The 22,331-nt window shown below is 36.1% G+C and overlaps 1 protein-coding gene across 1 annotated transcript in view; it reads left to right on the top strand.

The window, feature by feature from the left end:
* The window catches only part of fshb (follicle stimulating hormone subunit beta), a 77,104-nt gene that overhangs the window by 42,871 nt on the left and 11,902 nt on the right, over positions 1-22,331 (top strand). The window lies entirely within an intron of this gene.

Raw genomic sequence — 22,331 nt, 5'->3', positions numbered from 1 at the left:
ACACCACTCAGGATCACATGACCATACATTTTAAAATGACTTCCTCCATCACATGTACCCTATAATGGCCTCGGTATTTGGTCGCTCACTTCCATCTGGAACAACCCAGTAGCGTCCCTTTCCCGCAGTGCCCGTCAAGGACACAAACATGCTGTTGGATATTCGCCTTAGGCAATACCATGCATATTCTTCTCGACACAAAAGCAAACTTGTGCACATTATAAACATATATAAATGGAAAAACACTTTTGAAAATGAAAGTATGTCATAAATCTATAGCGCTATATAGGAGATGTTAGGCAGAATGACAGCCTCAGTCAACATTTACTTTCATTGTATGGAAAATATGCTATGGAATAAGACAGCAGTCTGCCTAACATCTCCTTTTGAGTGACTGAAGAAAGAAAGTATTTCAGGGTTGGAACGAGTGAGAACAGGTGAGAATTTACAGTTTTCGTTGAACTATTCCTTCAGGTCATTTACAACACAGCTTGAATTTACAATGGGACAATCGCCTGAAAGAAAAAAAGTACATGCACTTTTAACCATAGAGGCCAAATCCATGCCAGATAAGTTGTAGGTCATCAGTGCAAGAAAGCCCACAATTAGTCATTTTCAGTGCATTCCACAATGCCTAAAATGCCAGCTGTGGCAAGAGCGAGGGCCACGGGATGACGTGCTGTTGCTCATGTCACGTACCAAAGTGGCAAGACACTACATAGGCTGCTCATCTAAGTCCAAGAAGATTTCAGCTGGCCAGATAAACAATCCATACTTATTATGCCAGAGCAGCACCAACACGTCACACTGGTCCAGAAACGTAAGCCTTTTGCCTGCCAAAATTTGTGGGAAAACATCCCATGAATTATGATCTCTTGCAATAGACAGTAACACAAGATACTGAAAGCACTGCAACTGCACTGTTAACGTTCACAGTTATTTCTACTTTTGTTGACATGTTGACTTTTCTTTTTATTACATATAGCTTAATATAAGGTATACAATTTAGTTGATCAAGCTCATAGGACATGTTTGTTGACAAATTTGATACATTTGGTTTCAGTTGTCAAATATGATACTTTTTACGTTTATATTTATGAAATAAAATATGTTCATATTTATGAAATATATTTATGAAATAAATGTATATATATACACACACACACAGTATATACACACACACTCACACCAATTAAAAGTCAATAAAAAGTCAAAAGTCAACATGATTAATTTTTAAAAGAAATTAATACTTGTATTCAGTAAGGACACATTAAATTGATCAAAAGTGACAGTAAAGATAATTATAATATAACAAAAGTTTTTTGCTTCAAATAAATGCTGTTCTTTTAAACTTCAACATTGATGATAATAAGAAATGTTTCTTAAGCACCAAATCAGCATATTAGAATGATTTCTAAAGGATCATGTGACCCTGAAGACTGGAGTAATGATGCTGAAAATTCAGCTTTGCCATCACAGGAATAAATTACATTTTACAAATATGAATAGAAAACAGTTATTTTAAATTGTAATAAAATGTCTTAATATTTCTGTTTTCACTGTATTTAATAAATGCAGCCTTTAAGCAGAAAAACAAACACATTTTTTTTAAAATGTATGGTTTACAAGATAAAGTGACTTTTATGAATGTATTTTAATCATTTTAATTATCTCTATAGAATTGAAATCTATAAAAGAACTGAAGATAATGCAGTTGTGTAGTTGAGTAGATACTGTAAATACTATAATTGTGCATGTGATTGCTTTATTTATTTTGGCAAACTTCAACTAGGAAGTCTAAGCTACTTGAAATGCCTGTTTGTTTTTTCTAATTCTCCTCTTACATCTGAATTCTTAATAAACACTAAAGTAATAAATAAACACTGGCACACTGATGGGCTGGCAAGCCATCAAATGTGTGAGATCTGTTCCTATGCTGAGAAGTCAAACGTATAAAAACAGCCAAGCATATGGTCTAATCAAAGCGTAATATTTAGAGTTGATTTGTGCCACTGGAAACAAGCGTACCCTCAGAGCCACAGACTAACAAATACATTCTCCCTCTCCCTGCATACTCTCCTCTTTTTCCTCTCTCTGCTACTAAACGACGTTCATATTTTCCTGGCACAGGAGAGGTCAAAACATGACTGAATAAGGAATTGTCCAGTAATTGAGTCCAATTTTCCTATTTCTGAGACATTTCATTCCATAGCTAATTTTAGCTCTCCTGCACAGACTTTTTGTGTGTGTTGTGAACAGCAACCACAAATCCCATGAACTCTGGCGAGGTTGAAGCAGCACTGCTCAGATTTACTGTGCAGCTGGGATCAACGACGAGAGAACATATACATTTAGTTTCAGGATAATAATCAAAATGAGTCATTTTAACAATAATGATATTTCATATACACACGTCACTCTTCTTTTTTGTACACAAAATAAAATCATTATTTATTTAATAATTTGCACACTTGTTGTCCACCAATTTGATTGAATAAGCAGCGTTCCAAGAGTGTTGATATACAGTCCAACAGAACTGGGACTTTTCATTGTTTGTTACACTCAGCCTGTGTATTAGTGATGGGGATTTTTTCAGTTTTTCCTATTTATTTCTTCTTTATGTTTTCTATCTGCAGATTTCATCAATACACCAGTAGGTGGTGACAAGTGAAGAATCATTCCCTGACCAACTGTTCAAAATCACTGATTCATTCAAGAGTGAATCAAGTGACTGGCTGCATCTGGAATCGCATTCTTCTCTACTATATAGTAGGCGAAAAAACTGTATGTGACAAAAGAAGTCTGTCAGAATTTACACTACTGATAAAAGAGTAGGCAAAAAGTACCCCAATGACCTACTACTTTCGGAGAGAGAGAATCTGAAGTGTGCATTTCGATGGACACTTCATTGTCCCATGAGGCCACAAGAGAGGATTTGTGAATGGCAGCAATGCGATGTAACTGGCGCTGGTAGGTCAAATGATAATGACAACATGGCGAATGTAGTACGTCCGGACTTTTTTATTGCTCCCAAAGTACTTTTTCAAATGAGAACCTACTCATAAGAGTATGCGATTTCGGATGTGAATGATTCATAGAAACGCCACAAAACTGTTGCATGATTAATTTTACTGTGGCTTTTGCGGACAAGGCAAAACTATACAAAGTAACTGACAATATTATGTCTGTCTATAACATTAAGTTACTCAAAAACATTTTGTTTGTTTATTAAGCCTGCAAAAAGCCTACAAAAGCTAGATCACACTCGCAACTGTGCTGTTGGTCTGAACGTCAACACAGCCAATATCAACACAACTATTATGATACTCAGAAACAACTATACTACTTGTTATACTACTAAGGCTATATACAGTATATTATAAATATAAATCTGGCCATAACAACAATAACAAAAAAATAACACAAGCGAACCTGTAGGTTTTTCTATTTAAAAAAAACAAACTCATTTCTGATATGACCATCATACACATTAAATCAAAAACAAAATGTCCACAGCAGAAATTCCCATCAGTTACTGCAGATCTATCCTGAGCAATGAGCAATGTATCTCTCTTTGGCTTGCCTGAATGCCTACATAGCTGCTGTTGTTTTTCTATTTCGTTCTCTCTGACTCTCTCTCTTCTTATCCCTCTTTCCCTCTTGGCTGCCGTCCCTGTAGCAGGCAGAGCATGTAGTAAGTATGTGACAAAGTGTAGCACTGAAACCCTCGGCATTCTGATTTATTGGGGGGTGTGCACAATGGAGGCACATGTGCCTGATGTGCCTCTGAGTCATCTGACTCTATGACAGACCGTCAGTGCGAATTAGCAGCATCCCGCTCACGGGGGCGGGGGCTATGGAACATCATTAAAGCAAAGACGTCCTCCGCCCCCCTCAAAACAAGGCACAAACACAACCACATACGACTAAGGCATCTAGACAGAACGGAATGCATATTCTGTACAGAATGCCTCTGACCAAGAACATAAGAATGAGAATCGATCAGGGTTACATCAGGGGTCTCTGTGAGACAATGAAGACGGCAACGTGGGGTGCTATGCCCTGTCGAGCGATTATTGATTTTTAATCAGAGGAAGTTTCATTGTGTCTACAGACAGCCTTGAGTTTGACAGCAAATCATTTACAATTAGAGATCGTTTTCTTGATTCATCCATCACAAACATCTCTAATTCTATAAACTTGAATGAAGTGGATTGATAATTGGAGAGCTAAAATACGACACATGTAGATAAACTTGTACACTGAATATACGCTGTATTACCTGTAATGTGACACAAGACTTTGTATTAAGCTTTTAAAGACCCTTCACTAATTTAGTTGCACAGTGAAGTGTGACCTTGAATATTAAGTGAATATAAAGCGCATATACACTTGTCATGTCAGGCAAACACCTGACATGAAAATGGGAAGAACTAAAATTTAGCTAAAAAATTTAGGGTAACACTATAGTTTAGGGTTCACTTCTCGCTATTAACTAGTTGCTTATTAGCATGCATATTACTAGGATATTGGCTGTTTATTAGTACTTAAAGCAGCACATATTAATGCATAAAAAGCATCACATATCAGCATTTTGCATGACCATATTCTACATCCCTAATCCTACCCAATACCTAAACTTAACAACTATACCTTACTAACTATTAATAAGCAGTAATTAGGATTTATTGAGGCAAAAGTCAGTTAATAGTGAGAACTGGACCCTAAACTAAAGTGTGACACATTTTTTTTTTTTTTTAAGAAACTCAGACAATGGAAATAAATTATTAAAAAGTTTAATGAGATTAAGGACCACAAACACAATTATATATTTTGTGTCTCTTCCACACTAAAGCACAACGTGAGTATACAGTACATAGCTGTTGTTAAAGGTTTTTTACCAGTATACCCTACTAACAGCAACATCATTTCAAGAAAACTAAATAGTGCATTGCATTCCCCCAGTGGACGAGCAACCAATTTTGCGACAGTGTACGGACGTTTTAGCTCGTACAGGGTTATTACAGTTTTTCTCAATTGCTAAAACACAATTTCTGAATCCTTGCTCCTTTTTCTGAAAACATTAAACACAAAACCTCATCTTCAAGCACTATTTACAAAACCTCTGACTCTTCTTGCAAAATGAAACTTTCGCCTCAAAACAGTTTTACTTGTGTTCAAAATCAAACACTGCTCTCAAATCATAGACAAAGTGATCAAAATGATATACACTATCAAGCAGTCAGTAAACAATACACCAAAAAATAGAAAACACATTGTTTAAAACATACAGTTCTCGAAAGATATCTACTGACGGCTATTCTGTTTGTAGACTTACCCGTGACACATTACTGTACCATCAAAATTTCAGGGAGAAGTACATTTTTAATCTTAAAACAAATTTCATATTTGTCCGTCATTGTCTTTTGATGAATAAAAACATCATAGTAGCGCAAAATTGATCAGAAATTACTACTCTGCTTTGCTCTTTGCAATTTTATTTGTTCTTCCTCCTTGTACCCCTATTTTTACAGTACAGTGCCCTGCATCTCACAAACGTCTCATTTGTCAGTTCTATTGTTTGATACTGTAATGCTTGTTCTTTGTTGATATGAACCTGCAAGTGCAACCAGTAAAATCTATTGAGCATTCAGTACTGTAACAAATGGTACTGTTACAGTAACGATGTTCGGGGCCATATAATTTGTTCATTGTACAGTATACAGCCTACAATGCACTGTACTACAGTATACAATACTAAAAGGGACAAAAATCAAAGGAGTAAACGTGATCAGTGTGCTTCTTCTTGTCTTTGGGCATCATTTGAAACAGGTTAAATCAATTTTGAGTGGTTGTGTTCAATCAATGACATTTGTTCTCTATTTGTATTTGATCATTGCCACTTGTGTTTACCAGTATGGATGATGTGTGCATTACAGTGCAGAATATGTTTTGAGAATGAGAATGTGTTTAGCGTTTTGCTGAAAAGTCTAAGTAAGATCTGCAAATTGTGTTTTGCCATGTGAAATAGTTTAAGGTATTGACAACAGACTGCACAATTAGCTAAATGAGTTCAGGCAACTGAGAACTTTGTTCAGCCAATGGGTTTTAGTGTTTTAGCAATTGAGAAAAACTGTAAACTCCATTTTTAGCTGATGCTTCTGGCAGTGTTAACAAACACATTCTTGTAGCAGAATGGTGACTAAAAAGGGCAATGTTCAGAATGATGTGCAAAAAGGCTTGTCAGTGGTGTTGCTCTGAGGCAGTGTTTATTATTAGATTTAAATTAGGGGAATAGTAAAAATGGATAAAGTCTAACCGATTTAATTGTACACTCTCCCTCTAGCAACAAAACGTTAAAATGTACAAACAGATGTGTGCATGAAATTTACATAAACACTTGAGAGTTGCATGTCCAAATAAGGACGTCACTCTCTGATTAATTCCTAAAATGATGTTTCAATTAAATCATCAAGCTTCAGTTAATTCAGTATTCTCTCTTGGCATCGGACTCGACTTCAAATACCTGAATAAGAAACTTGAAGACACAATTAAGCCGTTTTCATTTAGTATGCATTAATGTAACATGTGGTTTGCACTCACCTCAGTTTATGTAAAAGTACATTTACCCATATCAGAAAATATATAATATTTTATATACAAAACCATTCAAAAGTTTGGGGTCAATATGATATTTTAATGTTTTTCAAAAATACATTAAGATAGAAATACTGTGAAATATTATTACAATTTAAAATAACTGTTTTCTATTTTAATTGTTTTAAAATGTATTCCTCTGATGGCAAAGCTGAATTTTCAGCAGTCTTCAGTGTCACATGATCATTCAGAATCCTAATATGCTGATTTGGGGCTTAAGAAACATTTCTTATTTTCAATGTTGATAATGGTTGTGCTGATCAATATTTTTGTGAAAACTGTGATAATTTTTTTCAGGATTCTTTGATGAATAGAAAGTTCAAAAAACAGCTTTTATTTGAAATAGATTTTTTTTAACAATTTAAAAGTCTTTACTGTTACTTATAATATGTCTTTGTTGAAGAAAAAAAAAACTCTTACTGACCCCAAATTTTTGAACGATATATGTACAGTATTTGAAGTCTAATTTTCTCTTGCCTAAAGAATAACTAAGAATAAAACACACTTCCACGTAGCGCATGTGATCATGTAACTGATCTTCATCCAGGATAGGTCAGAGATTTGTGAGCCAACATGTGCTGCTGGTGCTGCTTCGCTTAGACTTGGGTGTCAATGTAACATTGTCTATAAGGATGTACATATAAGGATTACATAACATGTATGTAAGGAAGACCAATATAAGTGACCAGTGATCTATGAGACAGCAATTACATAGTGTCTCTTTCGGACTATAATCATTACCAATTGATCCATTAACCAATGAACATGCAGATGCTGACAGAGAATATGAAGCCAAGAGTGTCTGCTCTTGATTCACACCTCACTCTATCTGTGATAGAGTCGAATGCCAATATGTCTGATCATTCAGAGCATAAATGGATTGTGAGTGATCTAAAGGAGGGACACAAGTGTGCCAGCTGCCTTGCTGCTTCTCTTCACCTGAGAGAAGATTTATTGTTTGCTTTCAATCTCATCAATCACACAGACGTATCTGAAACAGAAATGATTTCAGCAGTCATCCCGTGCCCGTTTTCATCTCTTTTCATGCGCTAGATTTATGCTGCCAATGACCTTCATCCCTATTAGAGGAAGACAGATCTAATGCCTCAGACGGGCTCTGCCTAATGCCAATTATGTCTCGCTGTACAGCCATGAGAAACACGTCTGGCCTTCCAGCATGTGGTGGTACAACGTAAGACTAACACAATGTCACAGACCGCAACATTGAATATGCCCTGTACTGCTGCTGCCCTAATATGCTGGTAAGTTATAGGTACCTGTAAAAGGTGCTCTACGCGATGTCACACGTTTTTTAGGCCAAAACTTTTTTTGTCACATACAGCAAACATCTCCTCACTATCCGCTAGCTGCCTGTCCCCTGAACACACTGTAAAAAAATGCGGCTGTAAAAATGCACTGTAACAAAAACAAACTGGGCTTACCCACACCACGAAACATAACAAACTGTTCCAGCCAATGACCGACAAGAAGGGTTTGGGGGTGTGGTTTGGGGGGTTAGTGTGCGGATGAGGAGGGAGGGTCTAGCTAGCCTCCGTTTTGTTTGACAATAGTTTGAACGTCAACAAGAAGTAGCGTCACCCAGGATCGCTTAGAGAACCTTTAACAAACATGTTAATGGTCATTAATTATTTCTTTCCAAAGCAATTTAAAATACAATGCACATAAGTACACAAGCTGCAAAATGTGAGCCTTTTCGTGAATAACTTAATTTAGGGCCTGTCTCTCACAGAAAAAAAAGCTATTGTATTGATTTAAAAGACATAGAATGAAAACATGGTGCAAGTCATACAGGTTATTTTTAGTTATTTATGGAACCTAATGGACATTTTGCTAAATAAATAGAGACCGGGGACGGTTGTAACACTTTTTTCTTCAGCTCCTAAAACGACCTTTTTTTTTTAGCTACACGTCTGAAACTTTTAGGCAAAGTACCCATATTTGTCTACTACAAATGGCAACAATTTAAATTTCTTCAAAATATATCACAGACTTTGTGAGATGATCATGAATACAAGGTGGTCCTTTGTTACAACCTACCCCACTACTGGGGTAGGTTGTAACACATACTGGGGTAAGTTGTAACAGGTAGACAAAATGCACAAAAACTAAGGGTATTCCAAGTGATATGCCACAACATCATTTTTATTTTAAATGAATGGCTGCAACAATAAAATATGTGTGAATATGGGGGGTGTATGTGCATATTTCGAGTTTGTGCATGTGTAAACAATGGTGACAAGAACAAACAAATGAAATGCATTTTTAAGTCACAATGGTGAACAAGAACAAAGAAATGAAATGCATTTTAAGTCACAATGGTGACAAGAACAAACAAATGAAATGCATTTTACGTCACAATGGTGACAAGAACAAACAAATGAAATGCATTTTAAGTCACAATGGACTTATACACTAACACAATAACACTTTCAAAACACGTGTTACAACCTACCCCGCCACTGTCACAATTGTTTAACTAGCTGTATTAGCATGGTGCTTTGAAATTACCAGGAGATTGATACACCATTCTTTACTATAGAAACTACAGTTTGACCTGATATAACTCATACAACATTATCTACAACGGTAGAAGTACTAAACAAAATATTATCTTGTTATGTTTTTTTATTTTCTTATCTCAGAATTAGATTTTCTGCTGTAGCTTCAGGAGAGATTGCAACAAAGACTTGAAAACCTCAAAAACCTCCGTGTGAGATCGTAAAGGAAGCCTGAGGAAACTGAAACTGTCACATGACTCCTATCTTATCCCTGATTGGTGGAATTGGTAGTGTTACAACTAGCCCCGTGTTACAACCGTCCCCGGTCTCCCCTACTTTTGTGTTCCACTGAAAAGAACTCAGTTTCAAATAAAAATGTGGCGATATTGACATGATTATAAATTTTGGTTGAACTATCCCATTAAGTGCCTTGCTCAAGCACAAAGTGATTATAGCTAATGGAACGTGAAATTGGGGTTTGAACTTAAGGTTAAATACTTCAAGGCCACGTCTTTAAATACAGCCCAACTCAAACTGCTAGATGTGTGTGTTGTTGTTTTTTTTAATCAACGAGAGATAAGGTTCTGTTATTAAGCTGGTAGATGTTAAAAGCAGACAGACTGCAGAACACAACAGAATGTCACAAACAGAAAAGACAATGCCAACACCCAACTTTTTAAAATCATTTCCATACCTAATCAGTCCAAAGCCTGCCTTTAAAAAGGGAAATGTGTAATTTCTGCACCAATAAGATCAACAGAATTGAAAAAATAATGACTGCACTAAAACAGTTTTCCTAAAAAGGAACACACAGATATTTCTGCCTCAAATGCATACCATTTAATAATAATAATAATAATAAATTAAAACAAAAAATAACAATGATAAATAATACTTAATTATAAAAAATATTACAAATTTGAGTGATGAAATTTGCACCAACAATGAGTCCATCAACTGTCCATCATTCATCAATTGCAACATATTGGTATTCAAAACCAATGAAACTATTGTATGCTGATGGATTGTCAGCTTGCGATTTCAAGCTGTTGCAGCTGAGAGACATTTTTCAGCATTGAGTGAAGGTGAGTGGGAGGTCTTGAAAGAGTTTTTATCAGCGTCAGGCATCTTCGTCATGCTGTTGCCCAATGCCTGCTGAAAACACCCTCTGCATAACACTTCATTCCCTTCATCCGGCCCCTGCATAACACCTGCACACAGCAGCCATGTACTTATTTGCGATTCAACAGTCACAGCCTTTGATATTACCTTACAAAGTGAATTTAAAAGCCATTGATTTTTCTCCTTCTGCCCTAGCAGCCTATGATTCAGCTGTCAGTGTCTAAGCTGCACAGTTGTTGGACTTAAAATGCTTTCTCTGCCTCCTCCAAACACAAATTCACATACACGCACTCACACACAAGCATGCACATAAACACACGTACGTGTGCACGAATCAATAATGCTTTACCTGACACTATCTGTTGCAGGAATACTCAGTTCTGTCGTATGCACTGAGGCATAGCGTTATGCATTTCGTGTTTGGTTATTGCAATTTGTGACAGATGAATGAATACTCTCAGGGCTCAAGATGCCATTTACATTAGCAGTCAGGCTAATAAAAACGAATAAAGTGACGGTGGTTGGATCACATGTAGCTGCATATATTGCTGCTACAGAGAACGGAAAACAAATAAAAGGAATTTTCAATTTTTTTATGAAAGAAAGAGAAGAATCCTTAAAGAATGAACATCTTTTTAGGAATTAAAGAGACAAAACTCTTCTATTCTAAGGCTATGTCAATATAGTAGATGTAGACTGCCCTTTTACTTATTATCTAGCAGCAATGTCACTTTTACAGTGTGTCAACACAATTTTATGAAATGTCTTGCTTCAAAGTCTCAAGCATTCGCTTACTGTCTGGACAATCCACTTTAGATAAAGCCTGCTTCATCTACACGGGTATTTGAAGCATAAGAGTATTTCTAGAGTGAGACAAATCTCCCTCACAAGCTCACAATGAGCACAGCAGTCTACTGCCATTTTTCAAGCCTCACCTAAATGAAAGCAGGGCAGGTAGGTGGTGGGAGACACAAGCAAGATGTAAAGTGCAATGTCACCAAAGAGAGAATGAATGTTGGATGACAAGAACTAAACCAGAATATAAAGATTTGAGGAAACAGCAATCCAGCTGTGTCTAAAAGTCAAAGGTAGAAACTCAATTAAAATAGGTGAATAATTAAGTTGTTATATAGGGCTGACATGATCATGACATTTTTACGGAGAATCAAATAATTGCAAATTGAACTTTCTGTTTTGTTCTTATCAGTTACAGTATAAGCTTATTACACATTCACCTGAAGAGGAGTCATTTAATAAAATGTATGATTTCCTTAAAGGCTTTGCAAACAAAATTGCATTGCATTGCACAGGGGTAGATTAACATCAATAATATTTTAGATATTTAAAATGATTCATAATCTTTTATCTTCAGATTCTCCACCTCTGAAATGACTTTCACTTTAGGCTGATATCATAAATCCCAATTACTCCAACTACCGGGCTTCATTCTGATTTGTAATACCCCTTTTAATGGTCCAATCAATTCATGGAGAACAAAATCAAATCTCATTCATCGTACATTATTTTTTGTCGAGTATTCTGTTTCTGATTACAGAAGTGAAATAGGTTGCACCTGTCTTGAAACTGCTCATTTTTGAGCGCCCATATTAACGCATTACTGAACCATAAGGAAAGTTTCTATGATCAAATCCTCTTATTACCGGTTAGAATTAGAATTAGGATTAAAAGTGTACAATTATCGTTGGTACACAAATCAGCCAATTGTGTAATTCTTACAGAAACATACAGAACAAAAGGCACAAATCACAAACACAGTGTCACTGTGGTTAACTGTTCTAAGCCGAAGCAAGGGAGTTTGCATTATTTAAGCGACAGGGAGAAACTTGTCAAACTTTACGTGGAAAGAAGGCAGCAGCTGCCGTGATGAGCTGTGCTTGGGGATCCAGCCCTCTCTCAGGCAGTAGGAGCAGGAAAGCACTTAAGTGCTCCACATGTTGCATGCAGCAAAGCCTGAGGGAGCGGCAAAGATATCATGAGCCGAGTCATGGCGTTTGTCGCCGCACTGCAATGAATATGGAATCACTATAAACAATACAGGTAACTGAGCGAGAAAACACAGCAAGAGAGACGGAGTGTGAGTGATGGAGGGGTAAAAGATCTGCGTCATATAGGCGGGTTTAAGAAGTGCTGGGGGAACAGCTCCCCCAGTGCCCAGTGCTGAAAATGTTTTAATGTTGTGGAATGAGTGTGTGAATAAACTGAAGAAAATGAATTACTGATGTGGGTAGAAGGGTTTAGAAATCTAGCCTTTTCATTCTGTGCCTTAAACTTGGCTGTTGTCATGAGAACCATTATGTTTCTTTCCTATATTTTTCTTATGACAACAATTCTGCATGTGATAATGTTTCACGCGATAGTGATTACTCTGCAAAATTATTTATGTCTCTTCAGCTCATTAAAAAGTTCTGTGTAAACATACCTTTCGTATATATATATATATTCACTTGCCAAGTGCCAAATTCAAGAAATCTGAGTTGAATTTACTTAACATTTGACTGGTATCTTTATTAGGAGTTATAAGGTAATGCACTTTCAGTTCCAAATAACAATATAGTTCCCTCGCCATTTTTGTACTTGACATAAGTGACATGAGTGAATCAAATGTAAGACATACAAGCTCTCTACTAAAGTGACTGTCTAATAATGATTGGTGTGTGTTTATACATGCAGTTCTCCACCTCTGATCTTTCAGGACACAGACATCCTGTTTGCTCATAAAGAGATGAGCCCACACAGTGACTGTCGCATCCTGAACATCTTCTAACAGATAAGCTTTTCTATAGAATTGCATGTTGTGACACATTTGTGACATTACTTGCATTAAGCCACAAACACGGGTATATAATTGTTATTATGAGAGATGGAATTTCACACAGAGACTGGCAAATATTTGATGCCATGAGTGACAAGATCACCTTCACTGTATACAGTCTCCAAGTTGTCACTTAGTTGTCACTTAGTTGTCACTCAAATCTCCAAGTTGTCACTTAGTACAACTTCACATTTCAAGCTCACTAAACTTAACATTTTAAGGCAGCATGAACACTTACTTTTTTAAGTTGAAACAAGTAAGTGTTCATGCTGCCTTAAAATGTTAAGTTTAGTGAGCTTGAAATGTGAAGTTGTACTAAGTGACAACTTGGAGATTTGAGTTGACTAAACTTAAACTTTTAGGGCAGCACAATCACAGCTTACATTACAGAGTATGCCACAAATATACATGGTTATTGAATCATTAAATAATTCTATAGTTTTCTAAATTCACTAAGTGTTGGAAGATGGCAAGAAGTTAATTTTGGACACAGTATGTCACTTTAACTTCTGCCACCTCACAACCCAACTTTTCCCATGCAAGGAGTTGCACTCTCTTTTTTCTAATATAAATTCATAATTTCCATTTGATATTTTATCACCATTGCACTAAACAAGAAAACAAGACGTATATTCTCACGTTTTTATTAACTTACCACTATTTAATCAAATCAAGCCACAACAAAATCTCATCAAGCTTATGCCTTTTTTAATTCACTGCCTTCGAAATTAACATTCACTGCCTCCTTCAGTGAAAAGACCCCTGCACAAAAGTACTCTGCCTATGCTGCATCATCTATCACATATCATCTAGTTAGTGAGCAAAACTTAACAATAAATAAATAAAGTAAGTCTGGCTTCCTCACTCATTCTCCCCTCACATACACACACACTTAACTCTGGAGCAAGTACCAGAAAATAGATTTTAGCTCAGGTTTCCATGGCAACATTAACCCCCCAAACTAAGACAGCTTTATAGCTATACAGAGGCTGGTAGAGGGTGGGAGAATGGAAAGGAAAGAAAAACTCTTCCTCCATTTGTGCACAGAACAACAAGGGGGAAGTCAATCATCTTGCTAGGCCTCATCTGTCTGTCTGTCTGTCTGTCTGTAACTCTAGAGTGGAGAAGGAAGGAGTCTTATTTGAATAAATATGTAAAGTTTGCAGATACATTTTGGCAGAGACTGCATACAAGAAATCAAGATAAAATGCAATACATTCATTCTAATACATCAATGATTTAATTTAGTGCATTTCTCATTTGTGGGTTGGTTAATCTAGAGTTATTACTTTGTTGCTGTTGTGTAGTTTGAATTATTGTAAACAGAACACATCTGGCACTTACAATAGGAAGAATCAAAAAACAATTTCAATACAAAACTCATGGCAGGTGATTGGTTGTCATGTCACCTCATTATGTTCACAATGTAAAGCTGGACGGGATGTTCATAAAATGATCATAAATCAATGTCATCTCACTTTGCCTGTGCCTCAGCCATGAAACTATATCTTGTAAAGTAAAATGTGTTTTTCTTTGAAAACCAAAACAACAAATATGTTTTTATAGTAATGTTAAAATATAGCATTTTTTTTCAAGTGTTACAAGAAAACATATTGTTGCTAAAACAGATTTGCAGTAGGCCCTGATGGTCTTACACAAGCAAATCTGCATTAAATGTTTGGTTAGCAGAACAGCAAATAAAAAGCTCTCTTGAGGAAAAACCATAGATGCTCTCGTACCCACCGCAGCAGTACTATAAATAATAATAAAAAAAACACATTAGTCTCAGTTTATACTAACAACAGTGTGTCTATCCCACAGAGAAACAGGAAGCGCTGGCTAATTCCAGAGCCCTAGACTGCAGTTTCTCAGCCTGCTCTCCGGGGGCAGCATGACAAGCCAATTAAAGCACAGGAAACCCACCAAGATAAACATTCAGAGCAGAATGATCAAAACAATGAAGACGTCCTTGCTCAGCAAGAGGAGAAACTCAAATGGCTGTACAATGAGACAGGATGTGAGGCAAATGCTAGAAGTTGATAAACTATTTCTATATAATAAATGCTGGGTTGTTTAACCCAATTTTGGGTCAAATATGGACAAACCCAAACATTGGATTAAAAATTCAATGTAAAAATGTTTAACCCAACGGCTGGGTTGGTCCATATTTGACCCAAAATTGGGTTAAAACAACCCCACATTTTTTAGTGGGAGCCATAGACAACATGCAGGAAATGATGGGCCTACTTGTGCAGAAGCAAACTGCATTTACAGCTCAGCGGATTCCATGCTTTATTTCCAAGTGCATGAATGTCAGAAGGTCACTGACTCCCGCTTGGCTTCGCTGTCTACCTATAACTACCAAAAAGAGCAGGAATTACATCAGGGCATAGTCAGTCCCGTCTGTAATTCATTTCTCCTGATGAGTGTGTATGTGTGCTCTGGATCGGAGATGGTCTATGATGCAGAGCAAGGCCACGTACTTCCCCAGGACACTACAGTGTCACATCATGAAAGATGGTGTCATTTAGAGGGATGGATGGTTGAATAACTTGACAAGGAAGGACAAGAAACTGAATTGTTATACAATTCGATCTTATGCATTTGGGAAATGTGTCTTTGCAGTGATGCAAATAATAACTCGGAGTGTAACGATTAATTTGTTTTGCCAATACACCACCAAGTACATGTAGGTGTGTTCAGACCATTGATTTAGTTGCTAAACCAATTCAATGCAATGGCCACTAACAATGCTGAATGTGAAACAAATGCTGTATGGAAGCTCGTTTCCGCCACTGAATAATTTTTGTGACTAAAGACAATTGTGACTATTTATCTCACAATTCAGATTTTTTTTTTCAGAATTACAAGATATAAACTCTCAATTATGAGAAAAAAGTCATAAATGTGAGATATAAACTCGCAATTGTGAGATTAAAAAGTCAGAACTGCAAATTTATATATCGCATCTGACTTTTTTTCTCGTAATTCTGAAAAAAAAAAGAATTGCGAGATATAAATTAGAGATATAAATTGCGAGATATAAATTGTGAGAAACTGCAAATTTATATCTTGCATTTATAACTTTTTCTTGCAATTGCGAAATCTCGTAATTCTGAGAAAAAAAGTCTGAATTGTGAGACAAATTGCAAAATCTCGTAATTCGGAGAAAAAAAGTCTGAATTGTGAGACAAAGAGTCGCAATTATCTTTTGATTTTTTTTTATTCCGTGATGGAAACAAGCTTCCATAAAAAAAATTATTTAATGTGCACTCAGTAATTTATTGATGCCAATGGTTACCTTGTACTTTACGCTGACCTGGATGCAGGATCACACAAACTTCCATTGTAGAAATGCACTTTTCACAGTCAGTGACATAAAATGTATTCCATAAGTGTCCAAAATCAGCAGGGTATCCTGGGTAAAAGTTGTAATATTTGGCTAGTCAATATGTCTACCCCCACTGTATGTAAAATAGATCATCTTTTATTAAAGCTATATCATGTGAATGTTTAACCTGAACATTAATTTAACCATGAACATACATTTTCAAGCGTACTATTCATTTATTGTGTAAAAAAATTTTAATTCAGAAAAACATTTAGCACAAAATTGATTCTTTAAACTTCATCATCATTATCTGTAAAAATGCAAACAATGCTACTCGACTAAATGCTGTCCGATTATTTTACATATATATGTACTTATATTATAAAATGATTTTCCTCTTAAGTTACTTTTGGTGTAATAAATCGTCCTTCTCGGTCTTGGCTACATTGGGGATTCTATAATCCCCTATAAAAGAATTTTAAATCAAATTGATTTGCTGTCAACTCTAATAACTACATGTATATAAATGCATAGATGGATTAAAATTGAGAATATGATTCTGAAATCTCTCCAATTCCAGAAATATTCTAGCACATGCCAAGTTAATTTGCGATGATGATATAATGATGTTTTGTAGGCCTGTGCTAGAGATGTCTTTGTTAGAGATTGCCTTCAATCTACACTCTTCTTATTTATTCAGTTTATACTTGTTTAAAACAACTTTCATCATCTCCAACAGATGTGGCATGTATGATATTCAGATTTGACAGTTTATCATATTGAGCAGTACTGAAGCATCAGTAATTTTTCCACAATATCTTGAGAACAGGATTTACTCAGAGCAGAATTCAATTGCATTGCATATCCGATTCCTTCAGCATTATTGCCAGTCTGAAGCGTGTTCTCCAGCATATGTCGGTCAAATAAAAGACAAGTCAGGTAACCATTGCTCACAGTACCATACTAAAGAACTACATCAAAATAATTTAACACAAAATGGCAGGTCAGCTGGAAGGAAACATCCATTTCATTTCCAATTGAAATGTTATCATTAATTGCATGTTCTCATGCTACACTAATGAAGGAGGCTGTCATAAGACACAGACGTACTACCAATCATTTTCTAAATAGCTTCGGGAGCTTTTGGAATTGTCTTTTGATTACTTTTTCAATCACTTGCTCTTCTACTTGCTGGATGTAAATGCAGATGACAGGCATGATGTGCTGGCCTCTGCTAAGGTCATGAAGTTTGTAAGAGCGTCCCATTGCGTGCGTCCCGTCTTGGTTCTCTCATCAGAGGGGTCAGTCCTATTAGTACAGACAATGCACCCTGACCCTCTGGGCATAAGCCGTCAGATAAGAGAAACAAAACCCAACAAGACAGAACTGCTCAGCAACACACACATCCTGACCTCCAGTACCCTGCCCTATGGGAGTGTTATTAGAACCCCGAAGGGAAGCGTTTTTGTCTATGTGTGTGTGTTTGTGTCAAGTCAACCACACAAACAAACATGTCGAGGAGGGATATGCTGACAACTAAAGAACTGAGCTTCAAAATATCTGAAACTTCCTCATGGAACACAAGCAGGAGAAAAGGAATATTTGTTCAACAAGTTTATTCCTCCACACACTCAGGTGCAGAGTCACTCTGTCTGAATTGAAGGAAAATATTAGTGTATAAAACTCAGCAGACATGACTTGAATGTGAAAGACCCTTTTGTTAGAAGCACTGAATCTTTCCCCGAATCAGCTTTTAGAGCAATGACGTGGCCCTTATTTTCTGTCCTATCTATTAATTTAACACAAAATAGGCCTACATTAAAATGACAAAATCACAAATACAATGACTGGATACATCTATTCTATGATAGCCATGTTTTTATTTCTGTTTTAAAAAGACCCTTTTAAAAACAAAATTGGGTGATACAACTGTCCTGATATCATACTGAAGAAAAAAAAGCCTTATTAAAAGACAGAAATTCTTGACATGCAAAATATTTTAGAAGTCATGTGGTGCAACTACATGTATACAGAAACATGAATTTCTATTAGGATATAATAGAAAGGACCCCTGCAGACCCTCATGACTGTGTGTCAAGGCCAATAAGTATCTTAAAATATCACATGATTTGACCTTTGCATGACAAGGCTAGTTCTAGTTGTAAAATGTCATGTGATGTAACTACACAAAAACATAATGCTTATATATGCAGTATATATCAAGCGATTAAAATGTTTAATTAATTACATGATGTGCCGATTAATTAATTGCACATCATATTTGGCTGAGAAATTACCTCTAAAAGATCATAAAGTCAATATTGTGTTAAATGAGGAAAAACATCAAATTGACAGATTCAACATAGAATGTTTTGCATTATTGTGGGATCTCATTTGATGCTTTCAGAATTGTATATTTTTTAATATAATTTTGTTTCTGTATTTTTAAAATGAACATATTTTAATGACATTTTAATGTGTAAAAACTTTGTGCCTTTTACCCCATGTGTGGGGTAAAAGGCCCACCTTGCCACCTCATACATACGATTTTTAAATAAACAAACAAACAAACCATTTTTATGATTTATTCTCATACAAAATCTGTTGCTCCAATGTTCAATAAAAACTTTTTTTCCTGCAATCATACACTATGTGCGTAGTGAAAAGCAGATTTTTCTTAAGCTGTGCCTTTAGCCCCTTTGTATATTTATTACATTTTACAAATGTAATTTTAGTTGATAGTTGCACCACATTCATTAAACTGAAGCTTTTCTTGAAAATGGCTAAAAAATATATCAAAAACTATATGAAACCAACATATAGTGAAACCACAAAGAGTTGTTCTTCCTTTTCTTGATCATGGTCATTGACCCTCTTACTGAACTTTGTCTTAGCTGCAGGACTCTGAATTAAACCAAACCCCCTTTACACTGGTGCTATCAAGCCCTGTGATCCTAAAAGCCCAGTTTGTACCCCCCTGAGCATGAACATGTACCTCCGTGTCATTAAGATGTTAAACATTGCTCTACACAGAACAAGAAGTAATGCTAATTTGTCAGCTGCATCACACCACCTGTGCTTGGGGCCACACATTGCACTTGACACGAACAACGGTTCAGATGACACTTAGCAGCAGAAATAAAAACGTTCATTTATAAGGTTACACAAGGGTAACTAGCTTGTGTTTTTCTGCCCAACCAATTTTAACACGTGCAGTGCTGTTGTTTATACTGTTCACAGGAAGAAGATGAAGGGATTACAGAGTGAACAATCTGCCATGACAATTCAGTTTCTAATCTATAGTTCTGTTGATTCCCCCATCATCCGCTAAGCCTCAGTGTATGTGTGGGTATGGTGATCAAGCCAAGTACAGCTTCTGTGTCATACGACACACATCACGCACGCCAGCTAATTAATGCCCCGAGTGGAGTGATGCTGATTGCTTTCGGTTGGACTAATGCCACATTATTCTGGCCCTCCACACTGCTCAAATGCCAGTCTTGATATTTACAGAGAGTCAGTGTTATGGGAATGAGTGCTGCTACACTGATCTATCAATATGGCAAACTGTCTGTCATAGTCATGGGTGATTGATATTAGGAAATCTAGTTTAATATCCATTTACTGTGGCATTGAGCCTGATATTTATGAAGGTGATGTGGGTGAAGGGTTTTATTGATTTATTATACTCTCGCAGACAAGCAAGCACACACATATGGACCTACATTTTAAACAAATAACATGCATTGTGAATGTGAACTGTACAGTCCATTGATCTCGCATGAATTAAATGTGATTTCTTGAGTTTTTCTACACAGAAGTGAGGGGGGCTGCCACAAACGGAGGGATATGCTTCCACCCTGTAGTACTTATTTTACAATGGCTGTGAAAGAAGGATAAGAGGGGGCAAATGGAAGGAACAGAGAAAGAAGGAGGAAGACAGATTGAAGACATATTAAGAGAAGATGTCAAATCTTAAAGTCTGAGAAAGAAGCCAACTTTTAGTTTGGTATGCATTTCACAAATGCAAGACCTGGACTACAGCACAAGAGACTGTTTTCAAAAATATACTCAGACGTTGAAGCAGATTCAGCTTTTGGACTCATTAACAAAGACATTTAGGCCCAGAGAAACTGCTCAAGATGGGCAACAGTCATTACTTCACAGCCCAAAAATGTTCAGCACTGCAAATAACTAGTGCCGTGAAGTATTGGTGCAGTCCAATATGAACTACACCAGCAGAAAATGAAGACACAGCTAGTGTAACACCTCTCCACAGGCTATGCAACATTAACCTGTAAACGAGTGCTTAATAGCCTGGGTTATCATGAATATGAGTGCCTGTGCGGATATGTGCTAAAGTACAGCATGACTCAGCAAGCAGAATCCCATAATGTTTAAGGGCTATCAATATATCCTCATTAACTGAATATCATGTCAGATTTCAACAGTAACCCTAAAGATTTAGTACAAAGACTACTCACTAACGCTTCTTATTAGCAGTGCAATGGGACAGTCAATACACTCCCATAACAGTGCAAACAATAACACAAAATTTTGTATCAGAAGGCATGAAAAAAGTATATCATAAGCACTGAATATCATATATACCACATAAAATGAAAAAAAAAACTATTCTCACAGACAGACAGAAATATATATAATATCTATCAGATAGATCCATAATATTATGTATTTCCAAGTGAAGCAGGATATTTACCAATTAAATGAATATGAGCTTGATAAAACAATTCCGAAGTATAAATATTAGACTATTAAAAGATTAGACTTAAAATGATCTTATAGTCTGTGCGAAGTAAGTGATGTTAAAAAGAAAAAATCATTTCACAGCAAAAGCGAAGTACAGTTATTGACTTCTGATTAAAAGATTATGAAGACTTTGAAAATGAAGGCCAAGCACCAATGAATTGTTAATAAGAGCATGAATGTACATTAAAGGGATAGTTCACTCAAATATGGGGTGATTCTGTCATCATTTTCTCCCCTTCAAGTTGTTCCAAACCTGTGTGAGTTTCTTTCCTCTGCTGAACACAAAAGAAAGTATTTTGATGAAGGTCGGAAACCAAACAGTTGATGGACCCCATTGACTTCCATACTATGGAAGTCAATGGGGTCCATCAACTGTTTGGTTACCCATATTCTTCAAAATATCTTATTTTGTGTTCAGCCGAAGAAAGAAACTCATTCAGGTTTGGAACAACTTGAGGGTGAGTAAATGATGACAGAATTTTCATTTTTGGGTGAACTATCCCTTTCAAAATATAAATATGGTTCAGGGTTAAAATATTTGCAAATCTATAAACACATTAAGTCATAAAGACAGCAATAGTATGCTTAAAATATATATTTTACTAAAAGACAGAGAACACTGCCTGTAATTTAATGTCATTATATAACTTATTATCAGTAGTGCATCTACTACTAAGCTGTAAGAGGATCACTACTGAAAAGGGACACTGTACATTGTGTGCATAGTTTATAGGTGACAGCATTAACAGCTCGTGAGCTTAGAATTATAAGGTTCTATCTCCACTTTTGGTCGAAATTGAGTTTTTGACATAATCGTATCCATTAGGTGTTTATTAATGCCCGTGTGGTGTTATTTTTGTAAAAAAAAAATATTTTGTTAGTAGTTATTAATAAAATAAAAAGGTTCCATCTCACAAAACAGCAGGGATGTAAACATTTTGATGCTCAATATCTCAGAACTACCCTAAACGGAGATAAAACCTTATAATTCTAAGCTCATGAGCTTATAATGCCAGTCGTCTGTTACTTTTTTCTTCTAACAGTTTCTTGTAATAAACCCACAAGGATTAGATTAGCATGCAGAAACGCAAGGCACTTA

Source organism: Rhinichthys klamathensis, unplaced genomic scaffold (genome assembly GCF_029890125.1).
Source record: "Rhinichthys klamathensis goyatoka isolate OS25496 unplaced genomic scaffold, OSU_Roscu_1.1 h1tg000051l_1, whole genome shotgun sequence".
In the NCBI taxonomy this organism is placed as follows: Eukaryota; Metazoa; Chordata; class Actinopteri; order Cypriniformes; family Leuciscidae; genus Rhinichthys; species Rhinichthys klamathensis.
Note: the sequence above shows the minus strand (reverse complement) of the source record. Positions and strands in the feature narration are given on the sequence as shown.